Source organism: Camellia sinensis, chromosome 7 (assembly GCF_055761805.1).
Source record: "Camellia sinensis isolate YWXY chromosome 7, ASM5576180v1, whole genome shotgun sequence".
In the NCBI taxonomy this organism is placed as follows: domain Eukaryota; kingdom Viridiplantae; phylum Streptophyta; class Magnoliopsida; order Ericales; family Theaceae; genus Camellia; species Camellia sinensis.
Genome location: NC_138967.1, coordinates 135,685,344 through 135,699,632, shown reverse-complemented (window position 1 = coordinate 135,699,632; position 14,289 = coordinate 135,685,344).

Below are 14,289 nucleotides of genomic sequence, written 5' to 3'. Positions count from 1 at the left end.
TTTACACAGAGAGACTTGAATTTGAGGCAGAGGAGATGGATGGAGTTCATCGAGGACTATGATTTTGAGTTGCACTATCATCCAGGAAAGGCCAATGTTGTGGCCGATGCCCTTAGTAGGAAATCCATTAGTGATGTAGCTAGTATAGCCATCCGGGAATGGGAGATGTTGGGTGCACTTGGGGAGTTTGATTTACTTCTGAGAGAATCCGTTGAGGCTGCGGCCTTGTTTTCTGTTGTTGCGCAGCCTACACTTGTGACACGAGTGTTAGAGGCGCAGAGAGGTGACCTTGAGGTAGAATCCATCCGAGAGAAGGTCTCCAGTGGGAAAGTTGAGAAGGGTCTGACGGTGTATCCCGACCTGAGTGTGAGATACCGAGACCGTTTGTTTGTGCTGGAGTCTTGCCGAGAGGAGGTACTCCGAGAGTTCCATCATTCGCGCCTTACGGTGCATCCGGGAGGCACTAAGATGTATCGAGATTTGGGTCGCCAGTTTTGGTGGTGGGGTATGAAGAGAGATGTGGCTGTTTTCGTATCGAAGTGCCTTACTTGCCAGCAAGTGAAGGCCGAGCATCAGAGGCCAGCGGGTTTGTTGCAACCCTTGCCTATTGCTGAGTGGAAGTGAGAACATGTCACTATGGACTTCGTTGTAGGTCTTCTGAGGACTCAGCGGGGTAGTGATGCTATTTGGGTGGTTGTAGACCAGTTGACTAAGTCGGCGCACTTCATTCCTATGCGCGTGAGAGATTCGGTAGATCATCTTGCCAACTTGTATATTCAGGACATAGTGAGGTTGTACGGGGTCCCAGTGACGATCGTCTCAGATAAAGATCCTCGTTTTACCGCCAGGTTATGGCAGAGTTTGCAGAGTGCCTTGGGCACTAAGTTGACCTTTAGTACGGCTTATCATCCTCAGACTGACGGGCAGTCCGAGCGTACTATTCAGATCCTCGAGGATATGCTTCGGGGTTGTGTCCTGGACTTCAGTGGGACGTGGGAGAGGCACTAACCCTTGGTAGAGTTTGCCTACAACAACAGTTTTCAGTCTAGCATCGGTATGGCACCGTTTGAGGCCTTGTATGGCCGACCGTGTAGGTCTCCAGTTTGTTGGGCCGAGGTGGGTGATGCACCTTTGTTGGGTCCAGAGTTGGTTAGGGAGACGACGGAGAAGGTTGAGCTTATCCGTAGGAGGCTTGTTACAGCCTAGAGTCGCCAAAAGAGTTATGTCGACCGTAGGAGGAGGCCTTTGGCGTTTGAGGTAGGTGATCATGTCTTTCTGAAGCTATCACCTAGGCGAGGCTTGATGAGGTTTGGGAAGAGTGGGGAGTTATCCCCTCGGTTTATTGGTCCTTTTGAGATCCTTGAGAGAGTTGGCGAGGTTGCTTATCGGTTAGCTTTACCGCCGCAGTTGTCCGGAGTTCATGACGTGTTTCATGTGAGTATGCTTCGGAAGTATGAGCCAGATCCATCATATGTATTGGATTGGACCGATTTAGAGGTAGATGAGGATGTCTCATATGAGGAGAGACCGGTTCGGGTCTTGGATAGGCGGGATCAGGTCCTGCGTGGCAAGACCATTCCTTTGGTGAAAGTCTTGTGGAAACATCACGGAGTGAAGGAAGCCACTTGGGAACGTGAGTTGGAAGTCCGTGAGAAATATCCGGACTTGTTTGTTGATATGTAATCTTGTATTTAAATTTTGAACTATTGTTGAACTTAAGAGCTTTTATATATGTCTTAAATTGTGAAACATTGAAAATGTTTGGTTTATTGGAAGTATGTTTTGGAACTTGCCTCATATGGAAGTTGAATGTAACATTATATATGTTGAATATATTGTTGAAATTGGAAAGGAAATGCGTAATGTTGATGCATGTTGAAAGTGCATATGTTGTTTACATATTGTGAAATGCCTCTTGTTAAAGGGATGGGATGACCGGTAATGGGTCGAATTGTTGAATGTTAAAATGTAACATTGTTTAAAATGGAGGAAAACCTATTTTTGAAAACTTGTGCTTAATTTCGGGGACGAAATTCTTTAAGGGGGGGAGGTTATAGCGATCCCGGATTTACCCTTGTTGTACAGTGATCCGGACATGTGTCCGTGGATGTTGGTAGTTGATTATTATCTTGTTTACATCCTTTTTACTTCGTATTTGAGTTATAGGATGTGTTGGGCAGGTTTGTTACAGGATGGTTGAGATTAGAAACCAAAACTAGTTGCCCAGATTTTGACCTGTCCGCTCGAGCGGGGGTTTTGGCGCTCGAGCGGGAGTTTCACCCATCCAGTATTTCCTGTGCAGTGTTCGACGCTCGAGCGTGGGATTGGCCGCTCGAGCGGGTTTGTGTGAGTGTCGCTCGAGCGGGAAGTTGGAAGCTCGAGCGGGAGACCTAGTTCTGTAAAAGTTATGGGAGTGTGTATCCGCCGCTCGAGCGGGATTGTTGACGCTCGAGCGGGAGTCTGTGAGTGACGCTCGAGCGGGGAGTTTGACACTCGAGCGGGGCGACTGGGTTTAAGTTCCGAGTTTTGACTTTTCAAATCACTTTTTCACTTTCTCTTCTCTCTCCTACTTTTCCAAAAACACCATTGTTGAGCCTCTCACTCTAGAACTCTACCTTCTCTCTAGGTTTTGATCTAGTATGAGTGATTTGCTCATCTTTGGCCTTTACAAAAAAAGATGTTGATCGTCGAGGGCTACTTTTTAATCTGAAAATTTCGGGATTTGGAGCACGTTGGGTTTTGTCATCTTCTTCCTTGGGGCTCCGGATTGGAGGTAGGGATATCCTACTCCTCTCTATGGATTTTGTCTTTAAATTTTGGTATTTTGAGATGTTGGGGTTGGTTTGGTAATTTTGTGAAAGTTTGGGGCTTTTGTGTTATTTTACAAAGGTTGGGGTTTTATTTATAATAAACCTAGATGCATGTTTGGTATAGAGAAATGGAATAAATGTGAATCATTGATGAAAATGGGACCTAAGGGTTGTAATGTTAATTATGAAAAATGACCTAATTGCATTGTTTGATTAATTGGGATAATTAATTGTGAGAAATGAAGAAATGAAATGGAATTGTTGAGATTGGGAATGCATGGGGTTAAAGGGTGTAGTTGAATTATTTATCACTCACCGAATTGAAATGTTGATTGAATATCCATTTGTGCATTTATTCTCTATTTAGAAATAACTGCTTTGGGCTATCGGTGGAGGATAGTCGTGATTGTTGTAGACAATGCATGATGATTAGGCAAATGGAAACTAATCAATGGAATGTGTCATGAAATTTGACGATTGATAGAATACATTAACTGTATGTATTGAGTGATTGTATATAGAACCAATGTGTTTGTATACATTATGTGTAGAGGAGGAGATGGGGGATGTACTCCACGGTTTAGGGGAAGATGTGGGATGTACCTCTAAACCGGATAGTATTGGGAGAAGATAGGGGATGAACTCCGTACATACAGCTCATATGCTTGTCTAGAGAAGTGAAGATAGAGCTCATATGCTTATCTTTGTGAAGTGTAGATACAGCTTATATGCTTATCTGTGAATGTGGGATATTGTTATTATACATATCTGTTGAGAATGTGGATATAGCTTATATGCTTATCTGTGAATGTGGGATATAGTTTTTATACATATCTGTTGAGATGATGATAGAGCTAATATGCTTATCTGTTGAAAAAGGGAAAATGAAAAGTAACTTGGACTCATAAGTCGTATGACATAAAATGTGATTTATGTGGATGTATCAGTGTTGGCCATCTATCAATTGCTAATCTTTTAGTCATTGTTCATGGTTGGTTTAGTGTATTTCTACTGGGCTGTGGCTCACCCTATATGGGAATATCATTTTCAGGTACAGGTAGCATGCCACCTCCAAGGTCATAGCTTGGGAGGCTAGAGGCGGGCAGATTTTGTTGTTTAAGTTCCTGTTTGATGTATTACATGTATATTCAAGCCGAGGGCTTAATGTGTAGATGAGTTACCACTCTTTTGTTGTAACCAAGTGTTAACTTGGAAAGCTGTAAGCCCGTAGGGCATTTTGCTTTTGTTGTTAACATGTAATACTTTTGTAATGAAACTCTGATGAATAGAAGAATGTGGATATTTCGTATGTCAATGAATGTTTTATTTGATGGGTTAATGTTATTATTTTGAGGGCGTTACAATCTTAATAGATTATATAAAATCTAAAGAGAATATTGTAGATTCATTAACAAAAGGTTTGACAAAAGAGCTAGTGTATAGTTCATCGAAAGGGATGAGATTAAAGCCAATTACATAAGAGTCATCATAATGGTAACCCTACTTATATGATTGGAGATCCCAAGAACTAAGTTCAAAGGGACAACTAGGTTATGTGTGGCTCGCCAGAAATCACCAAGGGATTAAAATTCCCTACCCATTCCTATGGTGAGAGTGATATCTGCAACATGTGTTGTTGGCAGGGGCATAAGAATAAGCTTTGCTCTTAATGATTACTTATATCTTGATCAAGGCATAAAATCAAGACGAGTATAAGGAGATACTCACAATAAGAATCACCTATATGAGTGTCGAACTGGGGCCGGTTCTATGAGAATGAAAAAGGCTAAATTCTCTAGAAACACTCATGAAAACCAGGAGCGTTCAAGGCCAAAATGAACACAACAGTGAGAACCACGATATGTTAGAAGATATTTTGTGTGAAATCTATTGTCTTGACTTACACAAACGACTGAACAATTCAAGGCATCCAGTCCATTGGTTAGTCAGTAAGTCTGATAGGTTATCACTAGGGAAGGTTCAAGGCCGAAAGCTACCTATCCTGATGCAAGATATTTTCGACTTATACTCTTTCGATAAAGTCTGCATATTGTTGCATTTCCGTTGTCATCAAATTCCATTCATGTGGGGGATTGTTGGAAATGGTTGGAAAATTCTGGGTAAAACTAGAATTTTTTTCTAAGTTTAGTCTATTTTTTAGGTAGGCCCCGTGTGTCGATTTTCGCAGGTCAAAGTGGTAACGCGTTCTATGCCGCGTTGTGATTCACGTGGTATATTTGGTTACTCAAAACCATTATCGAGTGAATGGGAAATTGAAGTCAAAGTGTGCTCCATGGAAATGGAGTTTTGGTGGAAATTCCTTAAGGTTGGAAAATGGCTTGTCCCACATTGATTTGGTGGGAAGTTTTGAATGTGTTTATAAGGCATGGGATTGGAACTTGGGGTGTGCCCCAAGGGGTACCCAAGTTTTGTAGAGAGTGAGGTTATGGGCAAAATGAGCTTGACCCATTAGACCCAAAAATCACCACACACGCGCGCACCGCCGTCTGGTCGGGCGGGCTAGACCTGGGCTTGGGCGCGGGTGTGTGGTGTGTGGTGTGGTTGGGCTTGTTCGGCCCAATACTAATCTTTTTGGGCCAAAAATATTTTAAATTTAAATTTTATTTTTGAAATAAAATTTGTCCAAAAATTTATTCTGAATTTCTGTCCAGATTTAAATTTCAATTTTTGAATTCAAAATTATTGCACCTCTTCACAGACAGATCCGAATCTGTCCAAACCGAATTTTTTCTGTTCAAATTCAAATCCACCCAAAACAGGTTTTTGAATTGTTTGAAATTCAAACCAAACAGTGCCTATCTGTTTAATTTAAATTGAACAGGTGTTGTACCTGTTTAATTCAAAATTAGCAGCCACCAAGCCATCACTTCATCTCTATAAATAGACTAGTCTCTCATTTGGATTTGCTACACCAATTTTCGTCCCTCTTTTGCTGCAATTCATCTCTGCATTTTGCTGCATTTATTCCATTATTTTTCTGTGAGAAAGAGCGTATACACTAAGTGTGTTCGTTGAACAAATAAATTGTAGTGCTGCATTTATTGTTGTTGATCATTTCATCCTGAGAGATAGACGTCCATATTCTGAAAGCACCGAGGAGAGGATGAATATATCATAAGGACACAGTGTGAAACACTGGACTTAATCAGATTATTATTTGAAGAAATTAATCAAGTAAATTATTTATTTATTTTCTGTTTTATTATTTATTTAAATCAGATTTTAATTTTGTTTTTGTAACAAAATAAAATCTATTTTTATTTATTTAATTCTATTTCTAGTTTGATTTTTGTGATCAAACTTTCTCTCTCATTTCCTATTTTTCTTTTATATTCTGTTTGTCGTTTAGTACCCAAACAGAATTAATTAATTTAATTACAGTGAAAATTGTCCAACACGTTTAACCTTTCATCAAATTTTGCAAGTGATCGTTGGTGGATGACCGGATGGACAACCTTCCGGACAACCGAGTTTTGAGATGAATTTGATGAAAATTTACTCTTCACCGGATCAAATTTGATAAAAAGTTTGATAAAGCATTAGTGATACTCTTACACGTCCATAGAAGTACATAATTATTTGAAGTTGTTTCTATTTTATTTTTGGAATTCTCTCTATATTATGTTGATTCATATGTAGGGGTGGGTGTCGTGTTGAGTTGTGTATGTGTTGTGTCATTTCGAATTTGTGTTAGAATTGCCTCAACATTGACCCAACTTGTTTATTTTTTCGTGTTACCGTGTTGAGTCATTTTTTTCCCTTGTTTGGTTTGTGTCGTGTTAACGTGCCAAGTTGAAAATTTTTACAATTAACTAAAAATATCAAATGTATAGAAAAAATAAAGTTTTTCTCGTTGAGTTAAATTTAAATAAACTAATTTCTATTTAATGAAATTATTCATAAGAATATTTGATTTATTTTCTTAATTTACCAACAAAAAAAAAGAAAGAAAAAGAAGATCATATAGTAGACAAAAATCACATTATCTTCAATTAAAAATAAAAACAAAATCTAATATTAGTCATAAAATCCTATTTCACATATAAAAGATTCAAAAATGTTTTGGCACCCATTAATAGAGTCCTGTCAATGACAACCCTCAGACCCCATTCCAAAACACTTTTACACATTTCAACATGCAAAATTATGATCCTCCTTATTTCAATGTAGTAATGGAGGATTTTCATTACATTATTCAAAAGTTTGTAAATATTTGTTCTAAATTTAAAATAGTAATGTATATGATAATATACATTTTACACACTATTTGAACATTAAGGATAGCCCCAAGGGTTGTAAAGGATTTTCCTAAAAGTCATATTAAAATATATAACTATTATGGACCGAGGATTTTCATATAAGGGGGCAAACATATATATTAATAGAAAATTTAAAAAGAATGTATGAGCTATAATATCAATTTCTATTAATATAAAAAGTGAAAATAAGATGAAAATATATATAAATAACATGTTTTTGTATCAACATAGATAGCAACTATAAAACAATCTATATATTAAAGTGAGATATTTTGAGTTATATTGTGCGCTCTTTCATATCACTAAAAATTTCTATGATAAAATCGACATTAAAATATTATGCAAGATTTTTCTCAATAAATGTGATCAACTAACTAGTTGATACCTTATTCTATTACTTACCGACTAGAGCTTGCAATTAACACTAATCATAAAAATTTAATTTCTTTTATTATATTATATTTTGTACATTTGTTTAAAAATTTTATATTTTGATCTCATGCTTCATAGATATGAAATGACAGCCACTTAAATTTTTTAAAAATATCTAGAGAGAATGATCACTCAAAATTTGTAAAAGAAGAATAATTTAGACTAGGCAAGCCTTTATAATTTGTAAATAATTATAATTAATACTACTATAATAAAGGGTATTTTTAAAACCGTAAGGGGACAATTGCCCCTTCTTTCCCCTCTCTAGGTCCATATTTGTGCCAACTTCGTGTTATGTAGGTTTGATACAAACTTAGTTGCGTTTCGTGTTGAAAAATAATCAATCCTAACTAACTAGTTTTGTGTATGATTTGAATCGTGTTATTGTGTGATTCCAAAATTCCCACTCTTATTCATTTGTGTCTTTCATCATTTCTTTTAAAAAAAAAAAAAAATCAATTTAAGCATCCGTACAAAATATGCATTTTTATTTTTCGAATGAACAGAAATATGCATATTCGTTTGACAAGTCAAGAACTCTTTAACTATTTTTGAAAAAAGAATCCCTATCCTTGACTGAAAGATCATAAATCAACCAGGCAGCACTTTATAATCACACTGATTAATTAGCATGACTTCATAAAAATCTTCAAACAAAGTAATGGAAAAAGACTACACTATTATTTGTATTGTAATAATATTGTGGAAAGAGTACGGAATTAAGGTCAAGGTTGATATGATCACTTTCCTAATTCTAGCACATGGGTTGGGATGATAGGGAATCATCTAGTTCAAGGCTATGCTAGCATGCCTAACCATATTATCATCAATTAATACATTCCGTTTGTTTCAGCAGGATATTTTTTTTATGTTTGGCAGTGATGGTGATGAAACCAGGGGGAGGGGGAGGGGAAGGTGGAGGTGGAGGTGGAGGTGGAGGTGGAGGTATGATGATGTGATGGTTATAGTGATAGTCACAATAGTCATGGTGATGGTGATGTGGTGGTGATGGTGGTAGTGTAAGGATGTTGGCAAGATTTTAGTTTATAAAATATTTTTTTTATATTTTAAAATGAAAAATGTTTTCTATTCAAATAAACTTGTTTGTTATTGACTACAGAAATTTTTTTTGGTTAACTTTCATTTTTTGTTGTATCAAACACCAAAATATTTTCAGCCCAAACAAACAAGACATTAAGGTTATTTTTAGATCACATGAATGAAATGGAGGAAATATCAATTACATTACTATAGAAATGGAATTTCAGTGCCAATATTATTCATGTGTTTGCTTTGGCTCTATTAATATATTATTAAAAAAATAAAAGTTGAGGACTTAATTAACCTTTTTTACTTTTAAATAATTCACATTGGTTCTGGAATCATAAATGTGAGCTTATCATAATACTATATTTGGTTGGAGGATTAAGAAATAAATTGGAAAAGAGAAATGGAAATAGAAAAAGTAAATGAAATATAAATAAAATATACGTACATTTTACTTAATTTTACATACACTTTTCATTTTCTTTTTTAAATCTCTTTTCAAATTCCTCAATCAAACACTGCGGAAGGGTCGGGATCAAATTTTTACTTGGAATTTGATTCTTGGTGGAAAAGAGAATCAAGAATCACATTCCTACTTTATTTTGTGCCAAACATTGGGTTGTCACCGTTTGTAGGGAGGAGATGGGGCATCTGGTGGAATGGAGTGGGCAGAGATGGGTTTAGAGAGGGTTGAAGAGGTATCGCCAATTGAAGGGGGAGGTGAGGGAAGGAGGAAAAAAGTGGGAGAGAGAGGCGAACAAAGTAGGGAGAGTGTATGCCATCCCCTCCTTCCACTGTATGACAGTAGTGAAATGTCAGTGCCGGAAAACAGTGGCAGATATTGAATTATGGCTTGCATTTGGGCAGAAGAGAGAATGGCAAGAATTATTTTTCATGGTTTTATATTTTTATCATATTTTATTTTTTTATGCATAGTGTAATTAGATTAGATTCTCATCGCTTTTGCAATTACTTTTAATTCTGCTCATATTTTTTTTAATAATAATTTCACCATAATTTTTCTAGAGTCACTGACTTATTGTCATTTTTGAAATTTTATAGCTAGAAAAAATCTAATAACAAAAACGATGATAGAATCAAGCACAAATCTCCCACACATTTTATGAGTCTTACCTTTTCTTTTCTTTTCTTTTCTTTTCTTTTTATGAGTCCCACCTTTGTGTAAGAAAATTTTGATTGATTTGTGATTGATTTATGTGTAACTTTTATAATATTTTTTCATGGGTTTAGTTTCTTTGGAGTTGTTATATCAATTTTAAAGAACATTTAGATTTGATAGGTTTATTTTAAAATTAATTTTAGTGATTCAAATCGTGTACTTTTAGGACTCATTAAATAAAATATTCATGCAAGAAAATAAAATGATTAGATATTCATAACTATATATTTAAATCATATTTATTTTTAAAAAAATGAACAAAAAATATAATTTCAAAAATAATTTTTCATTTTTTAAATACGAATTTGATTTAAATATATAGTTACCGATATCTAATAAACTTGATTTTTTACATGAATAATTTATTCAATAAATTTTAAAAAATGAACGGTTCGATTTCAAAATAGGTTTACCAAACCCTCTCAAATTAAAATGACTTGAGAAAAATCAATTCTTTTTTTTATTCCTTATATGGTGACCTGTCAACATTTGAACTGCAAGTGTTGGATTTTGGCCGGAAAGAAAACCTGGTGAGTAAAATTATGATGATTAATGGCCTTTTATCACATTTTATCTATCTTCTCTAATCAGACACATTCACATTATTAATTTATGTTAGGGTCTACCTAACAAGTGTCTTTAGGGTACAAACAATAAAAAAAATACAAGATATTTTTTTGCTAAATTTAATATATTTTTTTATTAAAATTAATATACTTTTAATATTTTTACGTATATTTAAGACACATTTTACACATTTTTCAATATTAAATAATGCTATAAGACATTCATTGGCACTTGCCTTTATGTTATGCTAGTGTGAACCCATGTTAGGCACGAACAACAAAATGTGATAAACGATATTTATATTAAAAATTAACTAAATATTATGATATTAATTTATATGAATATTTAAATAATAGATTTGAGTGATTTCACTATGTTTATATAAATATGCAAGATTAATTAATTTTTTTAAAATACATTCAATCGAATAAACTCAATTGAAAATGTAGAGTAAGAGTGAGATCCATAAATATAAGAAAAAGATAATAAATAAATAAAAATAAATAAATAAATTTATATTTGAAGATGAATATAGAAAGAGAAAATTAGATAAATTTTTGAAAAAAATAAACTCAACTGAAAATTAAGAACAGGAGTAGATTTTGTAAATATAAGATAAAGATTAAAAAAAATAAAGTTTAAATTTGAGGATGAACTATAAGAATATAGAAATAAAAATTAAATAAATTCTACAAAATGAGGTAAAGAGAAATTTAGTAAACATCAAATAAAGATTGAAAAAAAGAAATCACGTTGCAATTTAAAAACTCAAAAATAAAATAAGATAAACCTTAAAAAAATCTAATATAACTCTAATAATAGAAGAACACAAGAGGGTAGCAATTTAAAAATTGGATAAGAATGAAATGACACCTATAATATTTTAAAATTTGTAAAAAAAAAAAAAGAGGTAAAAAATAAGAATTGAGGTGTAGTAAGTTAAAAATTAGATAAGAGTTAAATGGCAACTATAATTTTTAAAATTTTAAATTTTGTCTAGTTAAAGAATAAGCATTTATGATATTTTATTATACAAATTTTAACTCTATTTTTTGTCTACTACTAATAATTTTTAACAATTTTTGTATTCTAAATCTACAAATTAAAAAAAAAAATCAAGGGATCACCTTTCTTTTATTTCTTAATTTTGTTTTGTATCAATAACCTATAAATTTCAATAATTTTTGTATTATGAAACCACTAAAAATATATATATATATACCATCACTTTTTTTTTTCTTTTCTTTTTTTTTTTGTTTTAAATCTTAGTTTCATTTTAGTTTTTTTAAGCATCCTTGGCACTGTTATGCACGAGTATAAATAAATAATCAAAAATTAGTTTTAAAATTAAATAATAATATAAGATTTATCTAAAATATGTAGTAAAAATGATTTATAATCAATTAAATTTTATTCATTTTTATTACAGTTACACATAAATGACTTGTATATTTATCCCAACGTGACCTTCACCTAATCATTAAAAATTGTCTTGGTCTATGCTTAACTTATGAATCATTTGACTTATTTATTTATTAAACTAGTAAATAAATATCTATAAATATTTTTTTATTTTTTAAATAAGAAAAATGAACATATTTTATGCATATCTATTAAAAAAATTGAACTTAGGTAAAAAAATTATATACTTACGTTGACACTATGAAATAAATAGTTATATATATTCATATATTAAAAAATTATCTATGATAGAGTCACCCTAAATTATATGTCATATTTTAACTTTAATCTTAGTAAAAATATTTGATAATAATAAATTTAAGGGAAAATTAGTCTGAGGTTCATCCCTCATTTTTATTAATGGAAGAGATCTACAGTATTATTTTATAATGTCTAAGCTCCCTCAATCCCACACCCATATATCACAGAGAAATTTGACTCTCTCACATTAAACCTCATTTCTCTTTCTTTCTTTCTGCCTTCTCTATTTCATCTCTCTCTCTCTCTCTTTAAATCCAAACCTCATTTCACTCCCTTCAATGACCACTGCCGCCACCACCACCACCATCGCAAATACCATCGTGTCAGCGTTGATTTCATCGCTGTCAAAGTTGCCGCCAATGTAGATTGGCTCAAATCTCTGTCTCCCAATGCCAAATATTATTGACCAGTTACATACCAATGTATTGGATTGGTGATTCTTTTTTATTTGTTTTTCCTATTCCTAATCTTGAATCCGTTTTTAATCAAGATCCTCCAAACATATTTAGGCTCTCGTAGAGACTGCTTGCAGCGTGATGGTTTGGAAGGAATTTGCAATGGAGGCTTCCCAGTGCAAGTGTTATTTTGATCTTGGAAGGATGCTTCTGAAACTACAGAGTGTAACTCCCTCTCTATTGCTAAATGATAGAAAAGTAGAAATGTGAACATGTGTTCTTTTCTTTCAAGTTCACATTCTTTTGTTTTTTTCCAATTGATTAGCTTGATAGGTTATTCTGGTGCTCGCCATCCTTGTTCGATTTTCACTACTTGAATATTGCAAGGCATCAAATGTGTTTCCTTATTTAGTATTCTCTAACACAATTTTCTCTATATAGAGCCTTACAAAGCCACACAAATTTTCTCTACACAATTTTCTTTGGATAGAGCCACAGAAAGCCATACAAATTTTCTCTAATATGATTTTTTTTTGGATAGAGCCACACAAAGCCACACAAATTTTCTCTAGCACAATTTTCTCTAGATAGAGCCACACAAATTTTTTCTACACAATTTTCTCTGGATTTCTTTGGTACTCAGAGAAAATTGGTCAAAATGGTGGCTGTTCAATTTTCTCTAATTTGTTGTTGTCTAAATGGCTTATAGTCTGGCTTGATCAAAAACACAAAAAAAGTTATGAGCAAACCAGAGAAAATTGGTCAAAAACATAGAGAAATTATCTGGGAAGTCCAGAAAAATTCTTTGGGAAGTACAGAGAAATTCAAAATTTCTCTACAGAGAATTTCTCTAGAAGGTTCAGAGAATTTCTCTGAAGAGAAAATCTCTAAGAAGGTTAGAGAAATTCTATGGGTCGAATTTTTTCTGGATCTATATTGAGGGACCTCAGGCATTATGACAATATTGGGTGTCTTTTAAGCTATAAAATCTTAATACCATGGACCTTAAAAAAAATCCCCATAAATTTAAACATATGTATAAATTATATCATAATTTATTGATTCGTGATCAGTATGGGCTAGTTTAGGGGTTCTAATACTAGATTAAACATTTAATGGGCAGATTTTCGGGTCCTATTTTGATGATTCGAATCATTACATTTTAGGTTTTGTCGCGTACATCATCATTGAAAAAAAATTAAGTCGATCAGATATCGAAAATCATGTGTTTGGTTCAATTTTGTATGAATTATAGCGATTCCGATTTTACCTTTCTGTATTTATTGCGTTCCGGACTTGGGTTCCGTGATGTTGGTGGTTGTATACCTTGTTGTCATCCTTTAATTCCGCTTGATTGAGTTTTAGGATGTATTGGGCAGAGTTGTTACAGGTTGGTTAGGCTTTGGTTTCAATTCTTTGTTGCCCAGTTTTTAGGAGGTCCGCTCGAGCGACTTCTTGCGCTCGAGCGGATATTGCACACTCCCAGTATTGTGGTGCTCTGCAGAACTACTGCAAGCATGTTTTTCACGCTCGAGCGGGTTTCTTTACGCTTGAGCGGTAGCGCTCGAGCGGGTACTCTGGCGCTCTAGCGGGTAGTACTTTTTGGGTGTAAGTTCTGGGAGGGGAAAATCTACGCTCAAGCGGACTGGTTTTAGCGCTCGAGCGGATGTACTTTATTCTTGTGTCTTGGCACTCGAGCGGGTCTTCTTGCGCTCAAGCGCATCTAGTTTTTTGTTCTTGACGCTCGAGCGTTGTGTTTTCCGCTCGAGCGGGAATGTCGTATATCAGTTGGCTGTAGGGCATTTTTAAATCACTTTCTCTCATTCTCTCTCTCTCTTACTTTTCTGAAAAAAAGC